We start from the raw sequence: 19,530 nt of genomic DNA on the forward strand, positions 1-19,530 counted from the left end.
TTTTGAGGGTTAAATTTAAAACCATTTTCTTCTGACCACTTTGAGAGTTTGTTTAGGCCGAGCTGTAGCTGTCTCTCGCAGATGCTAAGATTGCACGATCTAAAAGCTATCTGCACATCGTCCACATAAACCGAGTAAAAGAGTGTGCGAGGTATGATGGTATGTAAGGAGTTCATTTTCACAATAAAGAGTGTACAGCTCAGCACTCCACCCTGCGGTACACCTGTCTCCTGTACGAATGATCGTGACTGTACATTGCCAACTCTAACACGAAACGTTCTGTCAGACAGGTAGCTTTCAATAATGGTCAGCAGGTTGCCACGTATACCCATTCCAGAAAGATCCCGAAGGATCCCAAAGCGCCACGTAGTGTCATACGCCTTTTCCATATCAAGGAATACAGATACGACAAGCTGTTTGCGGATAAAGGCTTCACAGATGTACATTTCCATGCGGACAAGCTGGTCTGTCGTCGACCTACCTTCCCTGAAACCGCATTGGTATGGGTCTGATATTTTGTTGGTTTCAAGATAGTGGAGCAAGCGTTCATTCACCATCTTTTCAAAGAGTTTGCATAGGCAGCTTGTCAACGCTATCGGTCTATAACTATTTGCCAAAGATGGGTCCTTACCCTGTTTCAAAATGGGAATTATAATGGCCTCTTTCCAAACAGAGGGAATCTGGCCGGAAGACCATATACCATTGTAAAGAGAAAGAAGGGTTTTTTGTGTTTCAGATGGCAAGCGCTTTAGCATTTCATATATTATGCGGTCAGAGCCTGGGGCAGATTTGTTGCAGCCATTTAGTGCTGCTTGAAGCTCTGCTATGCCAAATGGTCTATTATATACCTCACATTTTGCAGTTTTTCGTACTAATGGCTGTCGTTCTATTCGTGCTTTATGTCTTTGAAATGTTTCCGAATAGTGCGACGAACTGGATATGCGTTCAAAGTGTGCGCCTAGAAAGTTAGCCTGGTCTTCCATACTATCTCCCTGTGTATTTACTAAGGGTAGCGAGTAAGGTTGTCGACCTTTTATTCTGTGCACTCTATTCCAGACCTTTGTCTCATCCGTGTAAGAGTTAATTCCTGATATATAATTTTGCCAACTCTCTCTTCTAGCTTGGCGGCGCGTTCTCCTTCCCTGAGATTTGACATGCTTGAAATTAACAAGGTTTTCTGCAGTCGGAGAATCGCGGAGCAGCCCCCATGCTTTGTTCTGCTTTTTACGTGCGTTACGACATTCCTCGTTCCACCATGGAACACGGCGCTTGTTAGATGATCCCTTTGTTTCTGGGATACATTTGGTCGCGGCATCAATCAGAAAAAAGGTGAAGTATTCAACCGCGGCTTCCAGGCTTAGAGCAGAAACGTCAGCCCACGATATGAGAGTAATTTTTCGGAACTGTTCCCAGTCGGCTGAATCAGTTTTCCACCGAGGAAACTGTGGGGGACATTCATTCGCCTTCGGTGCAGACAGTACTATCGGGAAATGGTCGCTCCCGTATGGATTTCTAATAACGTTCCATTTAAGATCAGGTAAAAGGGTGGGAGATGCAATACTGAGGTCTATAGAGGAATAGGTCTTATGTGCAGTATTATAATATGTAGGTGCCTTACTATTCAAAAGGCATGCACCAGATGAAAAGAGAAACTGTTCAATCAGTCGACCTCGCACATCGCAATGAGAGTCACCCCATAGGTTGCTGTGTGCATTAAAATCTCCTAGAACCAAATAGGGTTGGGGTAATTGATCTATTAATGCATGGAATTCATGTTTATGGAGATGATAGTGCGGGGGTATATACACAGAGCAGACGGTAATAAGTTTGTTTAGAAGTATGGCTCGAACGGCCACTGCCTCTAGGGGCGTTTGTAGTTGTAGATGTTGACACGCCATACCTTTATCGAGTATAACGGCTACGCCACCAGATGATGCGATGGCATCATCACGATCTTTACGAAAAATAACATAATGACGAAGAAAGTTAGTGTGTTTAGATTTAAGATGGGTTTCCTGTACACACAGCACTTTTGGAGTGAGTTCGTAGAGAAGTTCTTGAACATCATCAAGGTTTCTGAGGAGACCTCTGACGTTCCACTGCATAATTAGCGTGTCCATAATGAAGTTAATTTGGTGCTGTGTGTACGGAAATAGAAGTTATGCCTTAGATTACAGAGCTCTTTCGAGGCCCTGTAATCGGGGTTTTGCCCTTTTTGAAGCGTTTGAGGGAGCCCCGCCGCTCCTTAGGCGTTTGGTGCGCCTTCAGGACAGGTGTAGTGTCCATTGCCTCTAGCGAGGCACCGGACACGTGCTCTTGAGAGCGTGAAGTTTTCCGAGTGAGTCCTGCCTCGGAAGGCAAGACCCTTGCGCCCACCAGCCCGGAGGTCGATGGGGCTCCCTGAGGGATTTGGCTGCGCCGGCTGTTGCCAGCGCTGGAAGGGGCCGGGGATGTTGGGGCAGCCTCGGCTGCGCCCACCTTCGGGTTCGATGGTCCCTTCTGCTGGGTTGACAGAGCAGCGCTAGCTGCAACCGTCGCGGGGGCAGATGGCGTAACTGCCGACTCACTGCTTGTGGGTCGAACAGCCGCCGGAGGCCGTTGTGACGCTGCCCCCTGACGCGCCACTTCGGCAAAGGTGGTCTTAGGAAGGTATGCAACCCGCCTGCATGCCTCTTTGTATGATATGTTTTCCTTTACTTTGATTGTGACTATTTCTTTTTCTTTCTTCCAAGACGGGCATGACCGCGAGTATGCGGCATGCTCGCCATCACAGTTCACGCAGTGTGGAGCGTTTTCGCATGTTTCAGAGGCATGGTCACGGGAACTACATTTTGCACATGTTGGCCGGCCTCGGCAGTTCTGGGAACTGTGGATGAAACGCTGGCATTTGAAGCAGCGGAGGGGATTCGGAACATACGGCCTGACTCGTAGCTTTACATAGCCGGCCTCGAGTGTCTCAGGCAGAATGCTTGAGGAGAAAGTCAGTACAAGATGCTTGGTTTTTGTTTCCTTCCCGTCACGCCTTAGCATGATTCTTTTGACATTGATCACGTTTTGCTCACTCCAGCCTTCAAGCAGTTCTACTTCTGTTAACCCCATCAAATCGTCGTCAGAAACAACACCACGACTGGTGTTCATAGTTCGGTGTGGCGTTATTGTTACTGGGATTTCCCCAAATGACTGAACTTTAGGAATATTTTCAAGCTGTTTTGGATCGCGGAGTTCCAGAAGGAGATCGCCGCTAGCCATTTTCGTTGCTTTATAGCCTGCACCAAGAGTTTCAGTGAGATTCTTTGAGACTAGGAAAGGAGAAATCATTCTCATGGTCTTTTCAGGTTTGTTTGAATGAACTACATGGAATCTGGGAAAGTTTGGCAGTTTGTTTCCAAGAAATTGGAAAATATCTTCGGTGCGCCCTCGTTTCTGAGGGCGATCAGGTAGTCGGGGAAAAGAAGTGGCCATTAGTAGAATGGTGTTTTCGGCAGGGATGGCCGCCACCCACCATGGAGCCCAACCAGGGGACGACACAGGACGGAAAATATTCAGTTCTGCGCACGCCAGCGGTACAACCCCGCTATAACCGAATACATATACCCAAGACTGGATATAATGCACAAGGTTAACCCTTGCTGCCTACGAAGCCGGAAGTAACACGAAAATAAAGAGAGGACAGGAAAGATTGAAAGTGAGAGAAAGACGAAGATTGGAGGGAGAAAGAGACAGGAAAAGGCAACTACCGATTTCCCCCGGGTGGGTCAGTCCGGGGGTGCCGTCTACGTGAAGCAGAGGCCAAAGAGGTGTGTTGCCTCCGCCGGGGGGCCTTAAAGGTCCAAACACCCAGCATCGGCTCAACCCCCAGGATCCCCCTTTCCCCGGACACGGCTAAGCCGCGCACGGTTACACGCGGGAGGGTCCAACCCTCGTGTGCTCGGGTACGTGGTGTCGCAACACACCAAACGCCTGCTGACGCAGACGCCCCTGCGGGGGTTCCAAACTTTTAAAAGCTTTACAATTTTCTAGTCTGGTGCTGAATCTAGTACCACTCTTAAGGTGGTCATGTCTCAATATCCGCGCAGGTGCTTTAGCGTACCGCTTATTGTTTTCCCAAGAAGCCTTCCCTGCGAAATGCGACAAAAGTCCACGTTTTTCAGAGTGCGTCTCGACAATTGAGATGTCGAAAATGGAGCTATGCATGCTCCATCTCCAACCCGTCGATACAGGTTGCATTTGTGGCGGTACGGCCTTGAGGTACCAATTTTTTTGTTACACCTGTGCATTTCACAAAAAGTCGCAATATCTTCATACGGGCGCTCGAACAAGAAAAAAACGTCGAACAGCAATGTAGTTCTGCGTATCCTTCTGCTTGTTTTTATGGTAAAAGCGCCCCGAAGTGCAGTTTCGTTTCCGAAGGGAAGCAGATGACTGTGCTAAGAGAACAAGAAGGGCAATTTGAGAAGTACGCAACATTCAGACAATACCAAACTGCCAGAATATGGCTACAGAAAACCACGTTATTTGCAAAAAGTTTTACGGGCAGGAGAGCGCGCGGCGACAATTTCCCTGACGTCTTCCGTGATGTAGTTGTCTCATACACTGTTAGCATTCTGATCTTGGTTCTCCGTTTGGTTTTACGAGTACAGCAGAAATTTCAGACAGTCATCCAAGGCCGCTCTGAGAGTTTCGCGGGCAGAATGCACCCGAATCGCAATAAAAGTGATAGGCACCATCGCTGTTTCCTCAGAGCTTTTCAATAAAAAAAATATTTATCTCTCTCTCTCTTCTTTTTTTTTCTCCAGCAAGCACGCAGGTACTATTTGTGAAGTGCGGGCGTCTTCCAATGCGCGCAACATGCGCGTTCGTGCGAGCCGCAAAGTTCACCTTGTCCTTAAATGTTTCGCACTGCGATACTGATGTGCCCGAGTTTCCTTATATTACGCCTCAAGCAGTGGGAAAACCCATGTGCTTTATTCTTGCCCACGTCAAGGCAACGGTCGAGAGAAGGTATGAACCAAACAACGTAACTGTGAATTATGCTTGATTTGAGGACCGAAGAGAGAGACTCTGTCGCGTATATACATCTCGTCGAGGAAATACTCTCTCCATTGCACGTATTACTTTGCTTCCTTGAGGCGGACCCGCCGTGGTTGCTCAGTGGCTATGGTGTTGGGCTGCTGCAGCAGCCCAACACCGCGACCTCGTGCTCGTGATCCTGCGACCTCGTGCTCATGAGCACGAGGTCGCGGGATCGAATCCCGGCCACGGCGGCTGCATTTCGATGGGGGCGAAATGCGAAAACACCCGTGTGCTTAGATTTAGGTGCACGTTAAAGAACCCCAGGTGGTCAAAATTTCCGGAGTCCTCCACTACGGCGTGCCTCATAATCAGAAAGTGGTTTTGGCACGTAAAACCCCAAATATTATTATTATTATCCTTGAGGCGCGCAGACAAGAACTTTTCTGTATTCTTCGTCGCGTAAATCAGGAACCACAGTCCAGCGCCTCTACAATGAACGCCTCTACAACGAAATTGCCTGTGTCACGAGCGAATAATCCTGTCCCGGTCCTATTGTGAGCTGTGCGGTGCGCTACCTTTAAAACGAAGTGACCTGTATAACGAATGATTTCGGAGGCCCCAGCACTTCCTTATAAAGGCGTTTGACTGCATAACGATCGCTCATAAATGTTGTTCTAGCCCTGCGCAAATTATACAAGCCCTACTTCGTCTTCTCCGTGCCTGCATGAATGACTTCTCTACGGAATGCATCGATAAGTTTCCAATGGCGCTTCGAAATGAAATGTTGCTATAGTAGGATACAACTTAAGAAAAACCAGTTAGCAACCAAGGCCCACGGACCGCACAAGGTTGTGTTACTCCGCCAGCCAATCACAGAAGCAAACAAAATCGTCATGCGACCTTTTCAAAATGGCGTCGTACTTGATACCTCCAGAGCGTCTGCTGTTTTGAAGAGTCTTTTCCTCAGCGGAAGCGACGAGGTGTGCAAGAAACATGGACAAAGTGCGTGGAGTCTGAGCATTTCATTCTTCAAAAGTCCACAATACAGTTCATTTCACTGCTGAACACGTCTTACTCATGAAACTACACTGCCAACTGAAGTGAAACGTGAAAATAAGTACTTGTAGCAAAGCAAGCGTTTTACCTCAGTTCAATAAAAAATTTGGCGTCCACCGCCCCACTATAACTGAAGAGTGAAAACCTGTAAAACTATGCGCTAATAATTTTAATTTTGTGGTTACCGGCCTTATTTGGTAACAGGGAAAGCTTGAATACGAACTATTTGCAGCTTCGCGGAGGAACAGTGGCTGGCGCTTATGAAGGTGTGGACTGCAGATTTAAGTTTTATCCGACTATAGCGGTTAGCGACTCCGCGCAGACTAGCGCATTGTAAGCACAGCTCGCGAGGCACCATGTCTGCACGCGGATTCTGCACAACGTCTGTATCCACAGCCACGCTGCTGTCTTCGCTTCCTCTTTGGCACGAGGCATCCGTTCAGCGACGCCTGCCATTTACACGAGACGGAAGTCCCTTAATTTTGCTGTCTTCATCCCATCAAACAGATGCATCTGTTCTGCGTTTAAAGTTCCTAAATTATTAGCTCCGAATTGATTATATCGTGGACTACTCTGCATTATGCAACACAACGTCATGACAACGCCGAGGTCCGACGGAAACGGTAAGCCATCTGGGCGTCACAGCACGACTTTCTACAACCACACGTGGTCGATAAATACTTTACGCCATATATATTGTCCTGCACTTTTTCAATGCCAGCCCACTGACGCCAGAACTGGGAGCCACTGAGAGGCCACCACTGTCCCAGTAGTTGCATGGTGATCGGTCACAGTTTATGAGGCACTGCCACAGCTTTCTTTTATCGTACATCACGCGGAAGCACCGTGAGCGGAAGCAAAGGAGCGAGCATGGAGCAGCAGCAGGCCCGACGAAAGTTGTTCATGCGCTGGAAAGACGTATGTATGACTCGGAATGTGCTGGCGCCGCAATGAACCACTGGCTCCCATGGCTCCCATGCATTGCGGAGCGTCTGGGCAGGCTTTGAAGAACACGAAAAAGGCATCAACTTTCTTTTCTCCGTGGTCACTTCATCATCATCATCATCGCCACCACCACCACCACCACCACCACCACCACCACCACCACCGCCATCATCATCATCATCATCATCATCCTCGTTACGCCCACTGCAGGGCAAAGGCATCTTCCATACTTCTCTAACTACCCCGGTGATGTACTAATTGCGGCCATATCGTCCCTGCAAACTTCTTAATCTCATCCGCCCACCTAACTTTCTGCCACCCCCTGCTACGCTTCCCTTCCTTTGGAATCCAGTCCGTAACCCCTAATGACCATCGGTTATCTTCCCTCCTCATTCCATGTCCTGCCCATGCCCATTTATTTTTCTTGATTTCAACTAAGATTTCATTAACTCGCGTTTGTTCCCTCATCCAATCTGCTCTTTTCTTATCCATTAACGTTACACTTATAATTCTTCTTTCCATAGCTCGTTGCGTCGTCCTCAATTTAAGCAGAACCCTTTTCGTAAGCCTCCAGGTTTCTGCCCCGTACGTGAGTACTGGTAAGACACAGCTTTTATACACTTTTCTCTTGAGGGATAATGGCAACCTGCTGTTCATGATCTGAGAATGCCTGCCAAACGCACCCCCCCCCCCAGCCCATTCTTGTTCTTCTCATTATTTCAGACTCATGATGCGGATCCGCGGTCACTACCTGCCCTAAGTAGATGTATTCCCTTACCACTTCCAGTGCCTCGCTACCTATCGTAAACTGCTGTTCTCTTCCGAGACTGTTAAACATTACTTTAGTTTTCTGCAGATTCATTTTTAGACCCACCCTTCTGCTTTGCCTCTCCAGGTCAGTGAGCATGCATTGCAATTGGTCCCTTGAGTTACTAAGCAAGGCAATATCATCAGCGAATCGCAAGTTACTAAGGTATTCTCCATTAACTCCTATCCCCAATTCTTCCCAATCCAGGTCTCTGAATACCTCCTGTAAACACGCTGTGAATAGCATTGGAGAGATCGTATCTTCCTGTCTTACGCCTTTCTTTATTGGGATTTTGTTGCTTTCTTTATGGAGGACTACGGTGGCTGTGGAGCCGCTATAGATATCTTTCACTTCAATAATATATTATTATGGAATATGCAGCAGGCAACAGCACAGCGCACCGCTGCTCGTTACCAAATTAGTCTGGTGAACGCTGTGCAGCAGACGCGCGTCAAGTAAAAAAAAACAATCATGAGAAGACCTCGGTGCTCCTTATCTTCGGTATTAGCCGCTCAAGATAAGGCGGTCCACTGCTATAAACCCTCCCGGCTTTGACGAAACGCATCGACACAACGTCGCAGTGCAAGAAATTTCAGCCCACAGCACCAAACTGAGCTAACGAAACGACAATACCGCCAATGTCGGCAGTCATCTTTGTTTGCTTGACGAGTGTTGCCAGCGCATGAAACTACCGAACGCAACCTGGGATGCATTTGGATATGTCCGGCTTTTACAGCGAAGCTGTATACTTCTACCCTGCAAGGAAATTTTCGTGTAGTAAGCAAACACTCCACATACGTGGGCCGATCCCGGAGATAGTGCAATACCGGCCCGACCTGCGGTGGAGGTCAAGCAGGCGTTAAACACTCCTCATACGTAGGCCGATCCCGAAGATAGTGCGATGCCGGGCCAACCCGCGCGGAGTTGAAGCAGGCGTTAAGCACTCCCATACGTGGGCCGATCCCGAAGATAATTCAATGGCGGGTCGACCTGCGGAGGAGGTCAAGCAGGCGTTAAGCACTCCCCATACGTGGGCCGATCCGGAAGATAATGCAATGCCGGGTCGACCCGCAGCGGAGGTGAAACAGGCCATACGTCGGCCGATCCTGAAGATAGTGCAATGCCGGGCCGTCCCGCGGCGGAGGTGAAGCAGGCGTTAAGCGCTCCCCATACGTGTGGGCCGATCCCGAAAATAGTGCAATGCCGGCCCGACCCGCGGCGGAGGTGAAGCAGGCGTTAAGCACTCCCCATGCGCGGGCCGATACCGAAGATAGTACCATGCCGGCCGACCCGCGGCGGAGGTGAAGCAGGCGTTAAGCACTCCCCATGCGTGGGCCGATCCCGAAGATAGGAAAACGGCGCGCTTATGTGATTTCGTTGTCCGTTTCTTCGTATATGGCTCTGGCTAACAACATAGCCACTCGGATTGGATTGGATTGGACAAACTTTAATAAAGGTCCTGCAGGATGCACGTCAGCGCGCAGTGGGCGTCTCCCACGCAGGGACCGACAGGGAGTAGCTGGCACGCATTGAGGGGCACGCATCGTCGGGGTAGGCGTAGACGGGTAGACGAGATGATGTGTAAGGTAGCGGGCTTGGGACAGGTATGTTTTTGTAACAAGCGTAACGTTAGCGCCTACGGCTTGTTTAGTTTGGGGTGTGGGGGCGGAAAGAGAGCTCGTCCCAAGTAAAAGTGTTTAGCGATTTCCTTGTATGTTACTGGGGCGTCCCTGTTCGCCTCCAATTTATCGAGACGCGGTTGTCCGAGGGTGATGGCGCGGTCGGTAAGCGCGCGCGCAGCATCGTGGGCTGTCTCGTTGAGGTTGGGCGGGGCGCCCGGGATCAGACCCAGGTGGGCGGGAAACCAGATGACGGTGTGGTGTTTGAGGGTGCTCGGATCAGCGCCGCGGAAAATGCGTAACGCCTGGTCGGAGACGACTCCTCTCTTGAACGCTTTCATGGCCGGTCTCGAGTCGCTGATTATTGTCTTTCGCTTGTCGTCGAGCATTGCCAAGGCTATGGCCACTTGCTCCGCCACCTCGGGGTCGCGTGTGAGCACCGTGGCGGCGTTTGGGGTCCGCTGCGAGGACGATACCGCTACCGCGGCGAAAGCTCGGTTGCATCGGTAAGTGGCCGGCGTCCACGAAAGCGACGTTGTCCGCTTTTTTGTTTATGCGTTTGAGGAATGCGGTCGCCCGGGCTAGGCGCCTGCCTCGATTGTGTTCCGGATGTACGTTCCGCGGAATGGGTGCGATCGTGATCAGGAGGCGGAGCTCGCGGGGAACCGGCGTAAACTTCGGTGGATCCTGGGTGTTCGGTGGGAAGTAGCCGAGCTCGCGCAAGGTGTGACGGCCCGTCTTGGTCATCGTCAGTCGTATCATGTGCGCTTTCTCCTGAACCTCAGCGATGTCTTCGAGCGTATTGTGCACCCCGAGCTCGAGGAGTCGATACGTCGGCGCGGTGATCGGGAGCCCGAGGGCCCGCTTCACTACCTTTCGGATGAGTGTATTGAGCTTGTCACACTCCGATTGTTTCCACTTGTGCATTGCTGCGACGTAGGCAAAGTGGCATAGGATGAACGCGTGTACGAGACGCAGCAGATTGTCTTCTTTGAGGCCGTGCTGACGGTTGGCCACTCTGCGTACGAGTCGTATCGCGTTGCCTGTCTTTGTCGTCAGCTTGTGGACCATTTGGATGTTTGATCCGCCCGCCTCGATTATCATTCCCAGTACTCGGATGGACTCGACCTTGGGGACTGGGCGACCGTCTCTGGTGCGGACGGTGATGTTGCGCTCGGTCAAGGGTTTCCGCCCCTTAGGCCTTTTGCTTTGTCGTTTTGGACAGTACAACAACAACTCCGATTTGGCGGAGGAGCACTTGAGGCCCATGTGGTTGAGGTAGGACTCGGCGGTTTCGACTGCCTCCTGGGAAGAGCGGGTTCGATAAAGCCGTCCGACTCCACGGAGCACCAGATGGTGATGTCGTCCGCGTATACCGTATGGTTGAGGCCTTGTATCTTTGAGAAGAGATCCGCTCGGATCTCCTTATTATTCTTCTCGCTCAAATATGGACGCCCTGTGACTTGGTGACAGCAGCGTTTTAAAGCTGAAAAAAAAAGGGGGGGGGGGAGACGCGAAAGACCCCATTGGCGACCCTACCTCGAAATTCCCGCGCACCAGGTATATCCGTTACATTACATAGAAGACAACAGATACGATACACTACATTACAATACATTAGAAAACAAACCAGTACTCAGCCTGGCGACATATTAAAGAGATATACTTTCTTTACCTACCCTTTCCCCTGGGGTTTGGCGTTTCGTCATCTGTCTTGCCGACTAAAGACTCACAATAACGAAGATAACGTACGGTCCCCCAGCGCGCAGCATGCCGACGCTCTATCCATTAGGAGACGGCCACATTCAAATTAAGACACACCCTACCAGCTCCTCTCGTAAAGCTAGTGCTGTGGGATAGTTGGTGCGTTACTCGCGTCACATAATAATTCAAACATAAAATGAGAGAGCACACTCTGCTAGCTGACATGAAGCTGCATGACTTCGGATTGCTAGACGTCCCTAATTGGCTCCAAACTCCAGACATGGCGGAATGCATTCAGGGAAACTATATGTTCCATGATGCTTTCTTTGTGACGTCTGGGAGTTAAGATGTTGTGGTTCTCGCCTGAAGAAGAAGCCTATATGCAGCCGGCCCATCATCCATTCGCTGAAACCTAAATCTACAGTTTCGGTGGGCCAATACTGGTGTTGGGGTCTGGACGTCGTCAAATTCGTCATCTGATTGATTCAAGGAGCTGCTATACTGCATCACTAATTGCTTCAAAACGCCAACATGGCAGAAACACTGCCAAGCATAGCATCGCAAACGTGTTTATTCAAGTTTGCTTTGTGGCGTCCGGAGGCTTATACACGTTTTGTTCCGTGGTAGCGTTGTGTCGCGCTTTGCAGAGCGGTTTCTTCTATGGAGTCACTGGGCAGATCTGAAGTTCTTGCAAACGTTGTGCCCACCAATGGTGCTGAAGATTCATCCATGGGACGGTTGCGGGACTTGTCGATGTTCGCCGAAATCAGCCGCGCGTATCTTATCGTGATGCACCTTTTCGTGCTGACGGCTCAGCAAAGCTTCGCTACCACCCATAGTGCGTGGTATCTGCGAGATTTTTTTCTTGCTCCTTTTCCCCGACAAAGAAGGAAAAGAAGCGGTTTGGTCGCGAAAACCACGTGCGTCACTCATGATGCCATCGGCAACGGTTTCAGCGCGAAATTCGTAAAGTGCTAAGTCATCAACCTTCAACGGTTCTCGAATTAGAGCACATAGATTGCTTGTTCGCAATAGTTTCGAAATGTAGCTTTTTTGCTACGCATTCAGAACAGCTTCGATCGACGCCACCGAAACAATATATACGAGGGTCGTCCAACTCAATCCGGTGCTTTTTTCTTTCCCAGTTTAAATGGACGCCTAGGCTGGAGGTTTTGTATGCAGTAGAAACTGGCACCTGTGTCCTGTTACTGGTAGACGGCGCTCATTTCCCGCGCTTCTGGATAGACTGTTATTCAAGATGGCGGACAATAGTGTGAACGTCTACGTGGAACAGCGTGTTGTGATGAAGTTTTTAGTGAACGAGGGCGTAAAACCTGCTGAATTTTACAGAAGACCCCAGGCTCAGTACGGTGATGTGACACTCAGTCGCAGTAAGACATTTGAATGGTGTAAGCCTTTCAAAGATGGTCGTATCTCTATTACTGACGATCCCGATCGTGGAGGATCACAGCCCACAATAGTCATTCCTGAGAACATTCAGCGCGTGGAGCAGCTGATCGTGGACAATCGTCGCATAACCTGTCGTAAAATGGCAAGGGTGTGTAATCTGTCGCTAGGAACAGTAAACACAATAATTCATGATCATTTGTTGTTCCGAAAAATGAGTGCACGCTGGGTCCCAAAGCAGCTGTCTGCTTTTGACAGACCGAGAAGAGTTGAAGTCTGTAGAGAACTGAAGGAACGCTATGAAAGGGAAGGCCAGGATTTTCTGAATCGCATCATGACATGTGACGAAACATGGGTTCACCATTTCCCCACAGAATCCAAAAGAGCATCGATGCAGTGGAAGTATACGGAATCACCACCTCCCAAGAAATTTCGAACAGCTGCGTCTGCTGGTAATGTGATAGGAAGTGTATTCTGGGATAAACGGGGAATCATTCACGTTGATTTTTTACTCCATGGTGTCACTATCAACAACGAGTATTACTGCCGTGTTCTGCGCGATGTGCACAAGAGTTTACGGAAGAAACGTCCGGGTTTGATCACAAAGGGTGCGGTCTTTATGCAAGACAATGAACGACCGCATATCGCTCAACGCACATTCCAAACAATCCCGGAACTTCATCATCATCATCATCATCAGCCTGGTTACGCCCACTGCAGGGCAAAGGCCTCTCCCATACTTCTCCAACAACCCCGGTCATGTACTAATTGTGGCCATGCCGTCCCTGCAAACTTCTTAATCTCATCCACCCACCTAACTTTCTGCCGCCCCCTGCTACGCTTCCCTTCCCTTGGGATCCAGTCCGTAACCCTTAATGACCATCGGTTATCTTCCCTCCGCATTACATGTCCTGCCTATGCCCATTTCTTTTTCTTGATTTCAACTAAGATGTCATTAACTCGCGTTTGTTCCCTCACCCAATCTGCTCTTTTCTTATCCCTTAACGTTACACCTATCATTCTTCTTTCCATAGCTCGTTGTGTCGTCCTCAATTTGAGTAGAACCCTTTTCGTAAGCCTCCAGGTTTCTGCCCCGTAGGTGAGTACTGGTAAGACACAGCTATTATATACTTTTCTCTTGAGGGATAACGGCAACCTGCTGTTATCCTGCTGCTTGAGGATAACGGCAACCTCTACGCCACCAGCGGTGGCGTAGAGGTTGCCGTAGAGGTGACGTAGAAGTAGAGGTAGAGGTGCGTAGAGGTGACGTAGAACACCCGCCTCGCGTGCAAGAGGTCCGTGGTTCGAATCCCGGTGCCGGCAATTTTCCACCGGATAAAAAAAAATCCGCGTGTTGATAAAATTGCACAAACAGGCCTGGAGTGTCCTCACCAGAGCAGGATTGGCCACACTGGTGCAGTACTTGGCCACAACCTCCTATGAACACAACAATCAAAATCCAGGAACTTGGCTGGCAGATATTACCACACACACACACCTACAGTCCTGACTTAGCACCAAGTGATTTCCACCTGTTTGGGCCCCTGAAGAAATTCCTTGGAGGAAAATATTTCAACACTGATGATGAAGTGAAAAATGGTGTCCTACAATGGCTCCATCGTAATAATAAATCTTTCAATGCCGAAGCATTTCAAGCATTTGTTAGGGAGAGCTTGAAGATGGACTCCAGGGGAAGGAGACTAGCACCCTTTGCCAAACAGCACGACCTTTACTGCCTCAACGATGGTAGTCCAAGATATTTACGCGGGCTTACATACAGCAGCTGCCTAAACGCTGGGATAAGTGTATAACTGTGCCTGAATGTTATGTGGAAAAATAAATCCACTTTCCACACTTTGAAATTTGTTCTATTTGTTAAAAAAAAGAAGTCCCGGATTGACTTGAACGACACTCGTATGATTGAGCCATTGGCGGAAGTATTAACGTCCCATAGCAACAGAACTATTTAGACGCTGCAGTGTAGAACTCCGTATGAAAGCTCCACAGTGAACCAAAATGTCGGTAGATAAGAAGTTTTGCATCTTGCTTCCACTCAGTGGCGTAGCAACAGGGGGGGCCGGGGGGCCGTGGGCCCCGGGTGCAAGGGGCCAGAGAGGGGGGGGGGTGTCATATGCGTCTGAAGACACCCCTCTTTCCGCCAGCTACACCCGCGGAGGGGGGTGACAGAAGACCTATGGGCCCCGGGTGCCAGACGACCTAGCTACGCCACTGCTTCCACTGAAATGCGACCGAAGAGGCCGAGGGCCGAACCAACGACCTCGTGCTCAGCAGTGGAAACGCCACAGCCACTTCGGCGATTTAAGTTTCCTGTAGTTCTGCTGTGGAGACGACAAGGCGATGTACCGAAAGAGCGAAGGCGCACCTCTGAAATATTTGCCACGAGCATATTTATTAAACGGCCGTGCAACGTGATACCGCGTGCCTTTCCAGACGAGCCCCCCCGCGCGGTCAGCGGGAAATCGTTCTCGCCGCCGGGCCGGATGCCTACGTGATCCCCGGTAGCTGCATGATCAGAGAGCGGTGCCGGCATGAGCGCGGCCGGCGATGCCAGCTTTCGGTTGCAAGCCGCGAGCGTAACGCGCCGATAAGGACGCGCCGGCCGAGACAATGAGAGTGCGGCCGATTAGCAATCAGCCATCGATTTTGCCCCATCAACGCGGCGCCGGTGGGACGCGCTATCGGCACTGACGGAACAATCACGCGCGCTTGACCGAGACCGCACGCATGAACGAGAAAACAAGAGAGACTACGCGACGATGTCGTCGCCGCCGTCGGCAGCTGCTGCTTGCCGTGTAGCGCGGCCGTTTGTAGCCCCTCCGGCAGAGAGCTCTCCGCAATCCGGTCAGGGCGCGACGATAGCGCAGCTCGGCTCGATCGTCACGCTCGCTTATTTATCCCCGAAATAAACACCGCTTGGCTGCGTGCAAGTGCCGAGGAAACACGGTGGAATGTCGCGCACTCAGCGGTAAATCTGGGAAATATGCGTCCCGAAGAACGAGAACTAATGAAATCGCATTTCTTCCCTTACATATCTGCATCAGCAATAACTAAACGAAATGCGCAGGTTTATAAAGGAGCGATCGACTGCTGCTTATATCAGAGATAATCCCTGGTTGACAAATAAAGGCCGAAGTACACAAATGATTACCTCCTTCTGTGTATTTATTGCGAGCCTATGTCTAACTACGTATGAACTTGCACATTTGTGAAAGCTTTGTGTAATGTGTGTGTATACAGAAACACGAATGCACACATGCACACAGACATGTTGAAGTTCATGGAATTATTTTTCAGAGAAGCATTTAAGAGGGAGCTTTAGCTCGGGCATAACTCCCACGCTGCCTATTCAACTACACGTAAAACGCAAAAACGCTTTTCAGAGATAACCCCTGGACTGATATTAATGAAATTTGTTGCATTTGAGAGAGAAAGTTACATTGTAGTGACTGCTGGAAGTAGAATTTCGATTTAGGGCCTGAGCTTTGTTTAAAAGATTTTCGTAAATTCGAAAGTTGGAAAAAAAAGAAGCACAATGTTTACAAATAGCTCTGCATCAAGAACAGATATCGCAGTTCCGTAAACGGCACCCATTATATTATTGAAAGCGGACAAATTCAATATGTTATTTTATATCTTACGTGAATTTGTTACATTGTGTACAAGGGTTCCGCAAAACCTGTATTTTCATATTACTAAGATTTTTGACATTCATGTGTAACATATCAATTGTGTTTTCCGCTTTAGATATACTATTAGATGCAATTCCCATAATTGTGATATTTTTCATTGCTGAGTTACATAATTGTAAGCTTCATAGTTTCGTCCTCTGAAAATGTTCAATTTTTGTAGATTTTTAATAAAAGAATAACCTAAACAAAATTTTGAAATTAACAGTAACTAGATTTTAAGTTTTTCTTTTAAATGCAACAAACATTGCCAGATTTATTGCAGTGGTTGCCAAGAAAAAAGAATTCTTTTATATGTATTTAGATAGGAGCACCCGAGATATAGCTTCCTCTTAACTGCCACGGTGGGCTGCTATTGCAATCATTTACTTACAGTAATGAAAATCATTTATATAATGCTGAGCACTGCATCTGCAAAAATATTTATATACACGTGTTTGCAATCTAAGCACTTTCAGAGCGCAAACCCTAATATGTTCTAGCATTGTATGCAATGTCCTCTAGACGACAAAAAGCACAGCCATCAGCAGTTGCCCTTGCAGAGGTGGCAACGCTAAAGCAATCTATAACAGCCTTTCTGAAATTACGCTGCTGAGGAGATTTCTAGGGCACTCTAGACCGAGCACAGTTTATCACAGACAAGCGCTATTTATTAAGAGAAACGAGCCAATGCCTGGCAAAGCATTTGTGTCGCCTTATTTCTGTGAAATTGCCTCATGCACCTCGAATGATTCATATTCAATTTAAAAACAAGTAACAGGGTTGATGCTGCAGAAGACTTGTGGCTTTGATTGTTTTGTGTGTTGAAAAAGGGTGAATTGATCTTGAATTGTTAGTAACACATAATGTTCCTGAAAGGTAATGCTTGCACTTAATCTGCAACAGGCTTTTTCTAGTTACTGCAGCCTAAACAAGCCATTTCCGGTGTCACTTAATCTTTCCTAAAAGAAGCGTACACATAGAGGTCTCTGAATAACTTGTCAGCTGGTCATAGTGATCATGACCGCTACAACTGTGAACCACTGACAAATGGATTGAGTACTGAGGCTCAGCTAAGCTCTTTTTGGTCATTATACGGGTAGTCTAAACCCTCACTGAAGTCCCAACCTGCATTGAACTCTGTCAAAAAAAAAAAAAAAAAAAAAAGAGATGCAATATGGTTATATCAAAGTTGCTTGTGCTTGATGTGAGAGTACTCTAATTGCGTTGGCCTAAACACACTCTGATGTACCCATGAATAGAGTGCAATAAATAGCTGTATATGGTAGCATGCTCAATTAAGGACATGTTTAATGTAGACTTACCCGCCGTGGTTGCTCAGTGGCTATGGTGTTGGGCTGCTGAGCACGAGGTCGCGGGATCAAATCCCGGCCACGGCAGCCGCATTTCGATGGGGGCGAAATGCGAAAACACCCGTGTGCTTAGGTTTAGGTGCACGTTAAAGAACCCCAGGTGGTCGAAATTTCCGGAGTCCTCCACTACGGCGTGCCTCATAATCAGAAAGTGGTTTTGGCACGTAAAACCCCAAATATTATTATTATTAATGTAGGCTTCGTAAAGTGGCCCATCAAGGAATGCTATGTGTCACTGTTCTTGCATATGTATATAGCTGCCTTTCACGTGCTGTGTGCACAATTGTGCATGCCAAAATACAGCATCAAAAGGAAGAGCACCGAGGAAAATATTTGAAACTCCACATACATCTTGAAACACTCCCGACTGGTGTTGGACGTATGAATGATATGTGTAAACAATTTTAGTAAAGTAAGTTTGAAGGTACAAATTTAAACTCTGGAGTTTTACATGCCGAAACCACGATAAGATCACGAGGCATGCTGTAGTGGGGGCTCCATATTGTTTGACCACCTGCAGCTCTTTAGTGTACATACAATGCCTGGTACACGAGCACTTTTAGGTTCTGCCTCCATCGGAATATGGCTGCCGAAGTAGAGGGTCGAACTCGCGACTTCGCGCTCAGCAGTGCAACACCACAGCCACTGGGCTACTGAGGCAGCTGAAATTGGTAGGTAGAGTGGGCTGGGTGTCTTTTGTGTCAGGTTAAGGCTTCTATCATCGTCTTTCAGAATGTTTCACTTTAGACATATCTTTCAAGTGGCTGGATAGGTGGTAAGAAAGTATGCTAGACATAAGACAGTTGATGATCTTACATTTGACATTGCTGTATAGAGTTCTCACATGGTGTCTATACACTGTAAACTTGACAAAACTCACTGAAGGTTTGAAAATTTCTAATCCATCCTGCAGCTGTACACTTTTCATGATTCTGAAGATGTAAGAAATGTGGTCAAACAATATTCTGTGAACGTAATTAATTGGTGGTTGAAGAGCATATACATAGTGCATATGGAGGACCACAACTTTTGATAAGTAGTGGAACTGAAAATATATGTCAGGTGATATTAGCTTCCAATCAGCCTATAGTCTGGAGTGAGACATTTAGCATAGGAGCTGGTGTTCAAATACATGGAAATGGAGAAATTGTTTTTCTTGGCAACAACAGCAGCACTTTGCTGAGGCTTGTTGCATTTAATAGAATGTAAATTCTAATAACTGTAGAAGTTTATTTTCAATGTCAAATTATTTTCGAAGAATTCTTAAAATTGCAGAATTTCAATAATTCAAGTAACAAGCTTACAACTAATTCAGCAATGTAATGCAATACCATAGTGAACTGCACCAAATGATGCATCTAAAGCAGACAGAATTGAAGCACTGTACACCCCTCTAAAATATGCCCCTATAGTGTGAGTAGGACTTTTGCACAATACTCGTAAGCAACAATTTCACGTAGGCTGTAAACTGATATATCAGGTTTGTCTGCTACAGATGCCCTAACCGGTGCAATTCTGTGGTACCTGTATTTGGTGCAAAGTTACGGATTTGTAAACATTGTGTTTGACATTAAGGGAAAGAAATGTAGCTGGGCAGGCCATGTAATGTGTAGGGCAGATGACCGGTTGACCCTTAGAGTTATAGAATTGGTGCCAAGAGAAAGGAGGCTTAGGCAAGGTGGTGAAATGAGAAAATTTGCAGGCACAACTTGGAATCAGCTAGTGCAAGACAGGGGTAATTGGAGATCACTGGGAAGGGCCTTCACCCTGCAGTGGACATAAAAATAATCCGATGATAATACACAGTGCTTCATTATTTTTTTTAGACGTATCGATTTTCCACAATTCGATAAAAAAATTCAAGGTCCTGCTAGAATTTACCTTTGTCTCTCAAATGCAATCTCTCAAATGCTGTTTTG

The 19,530-nt window shown here is 47.9% G+C and overlaps 1 long non-coding RNA gene across 1 annotated transcript in view; it reads left to right on the forward strand.

The window, feature by feature from the left end:
- The window catches only part of LOC142585817 (uncharacterized), a 77,456-nt gene that overhangs the window by 38,471 nt on the left and 19,455 nt on the right, over positions 1-19,530 (forward strand). The window lies entirely within an intron of this gene.

Source organism: Dermacentor variabilis, chromosome 6, assembly GCF_050947875.1.
Source record: "Dermacentor variabilis isolate Ectoservices chromosome 6, ASM5094787v1, whole genome shotgun sequence".
NCBI lineage: Eukaryota > Metazoa > Arthropoda > Arachnida > Ixodida > Ixodidae > Dermacentor > Dermacentor variabilis.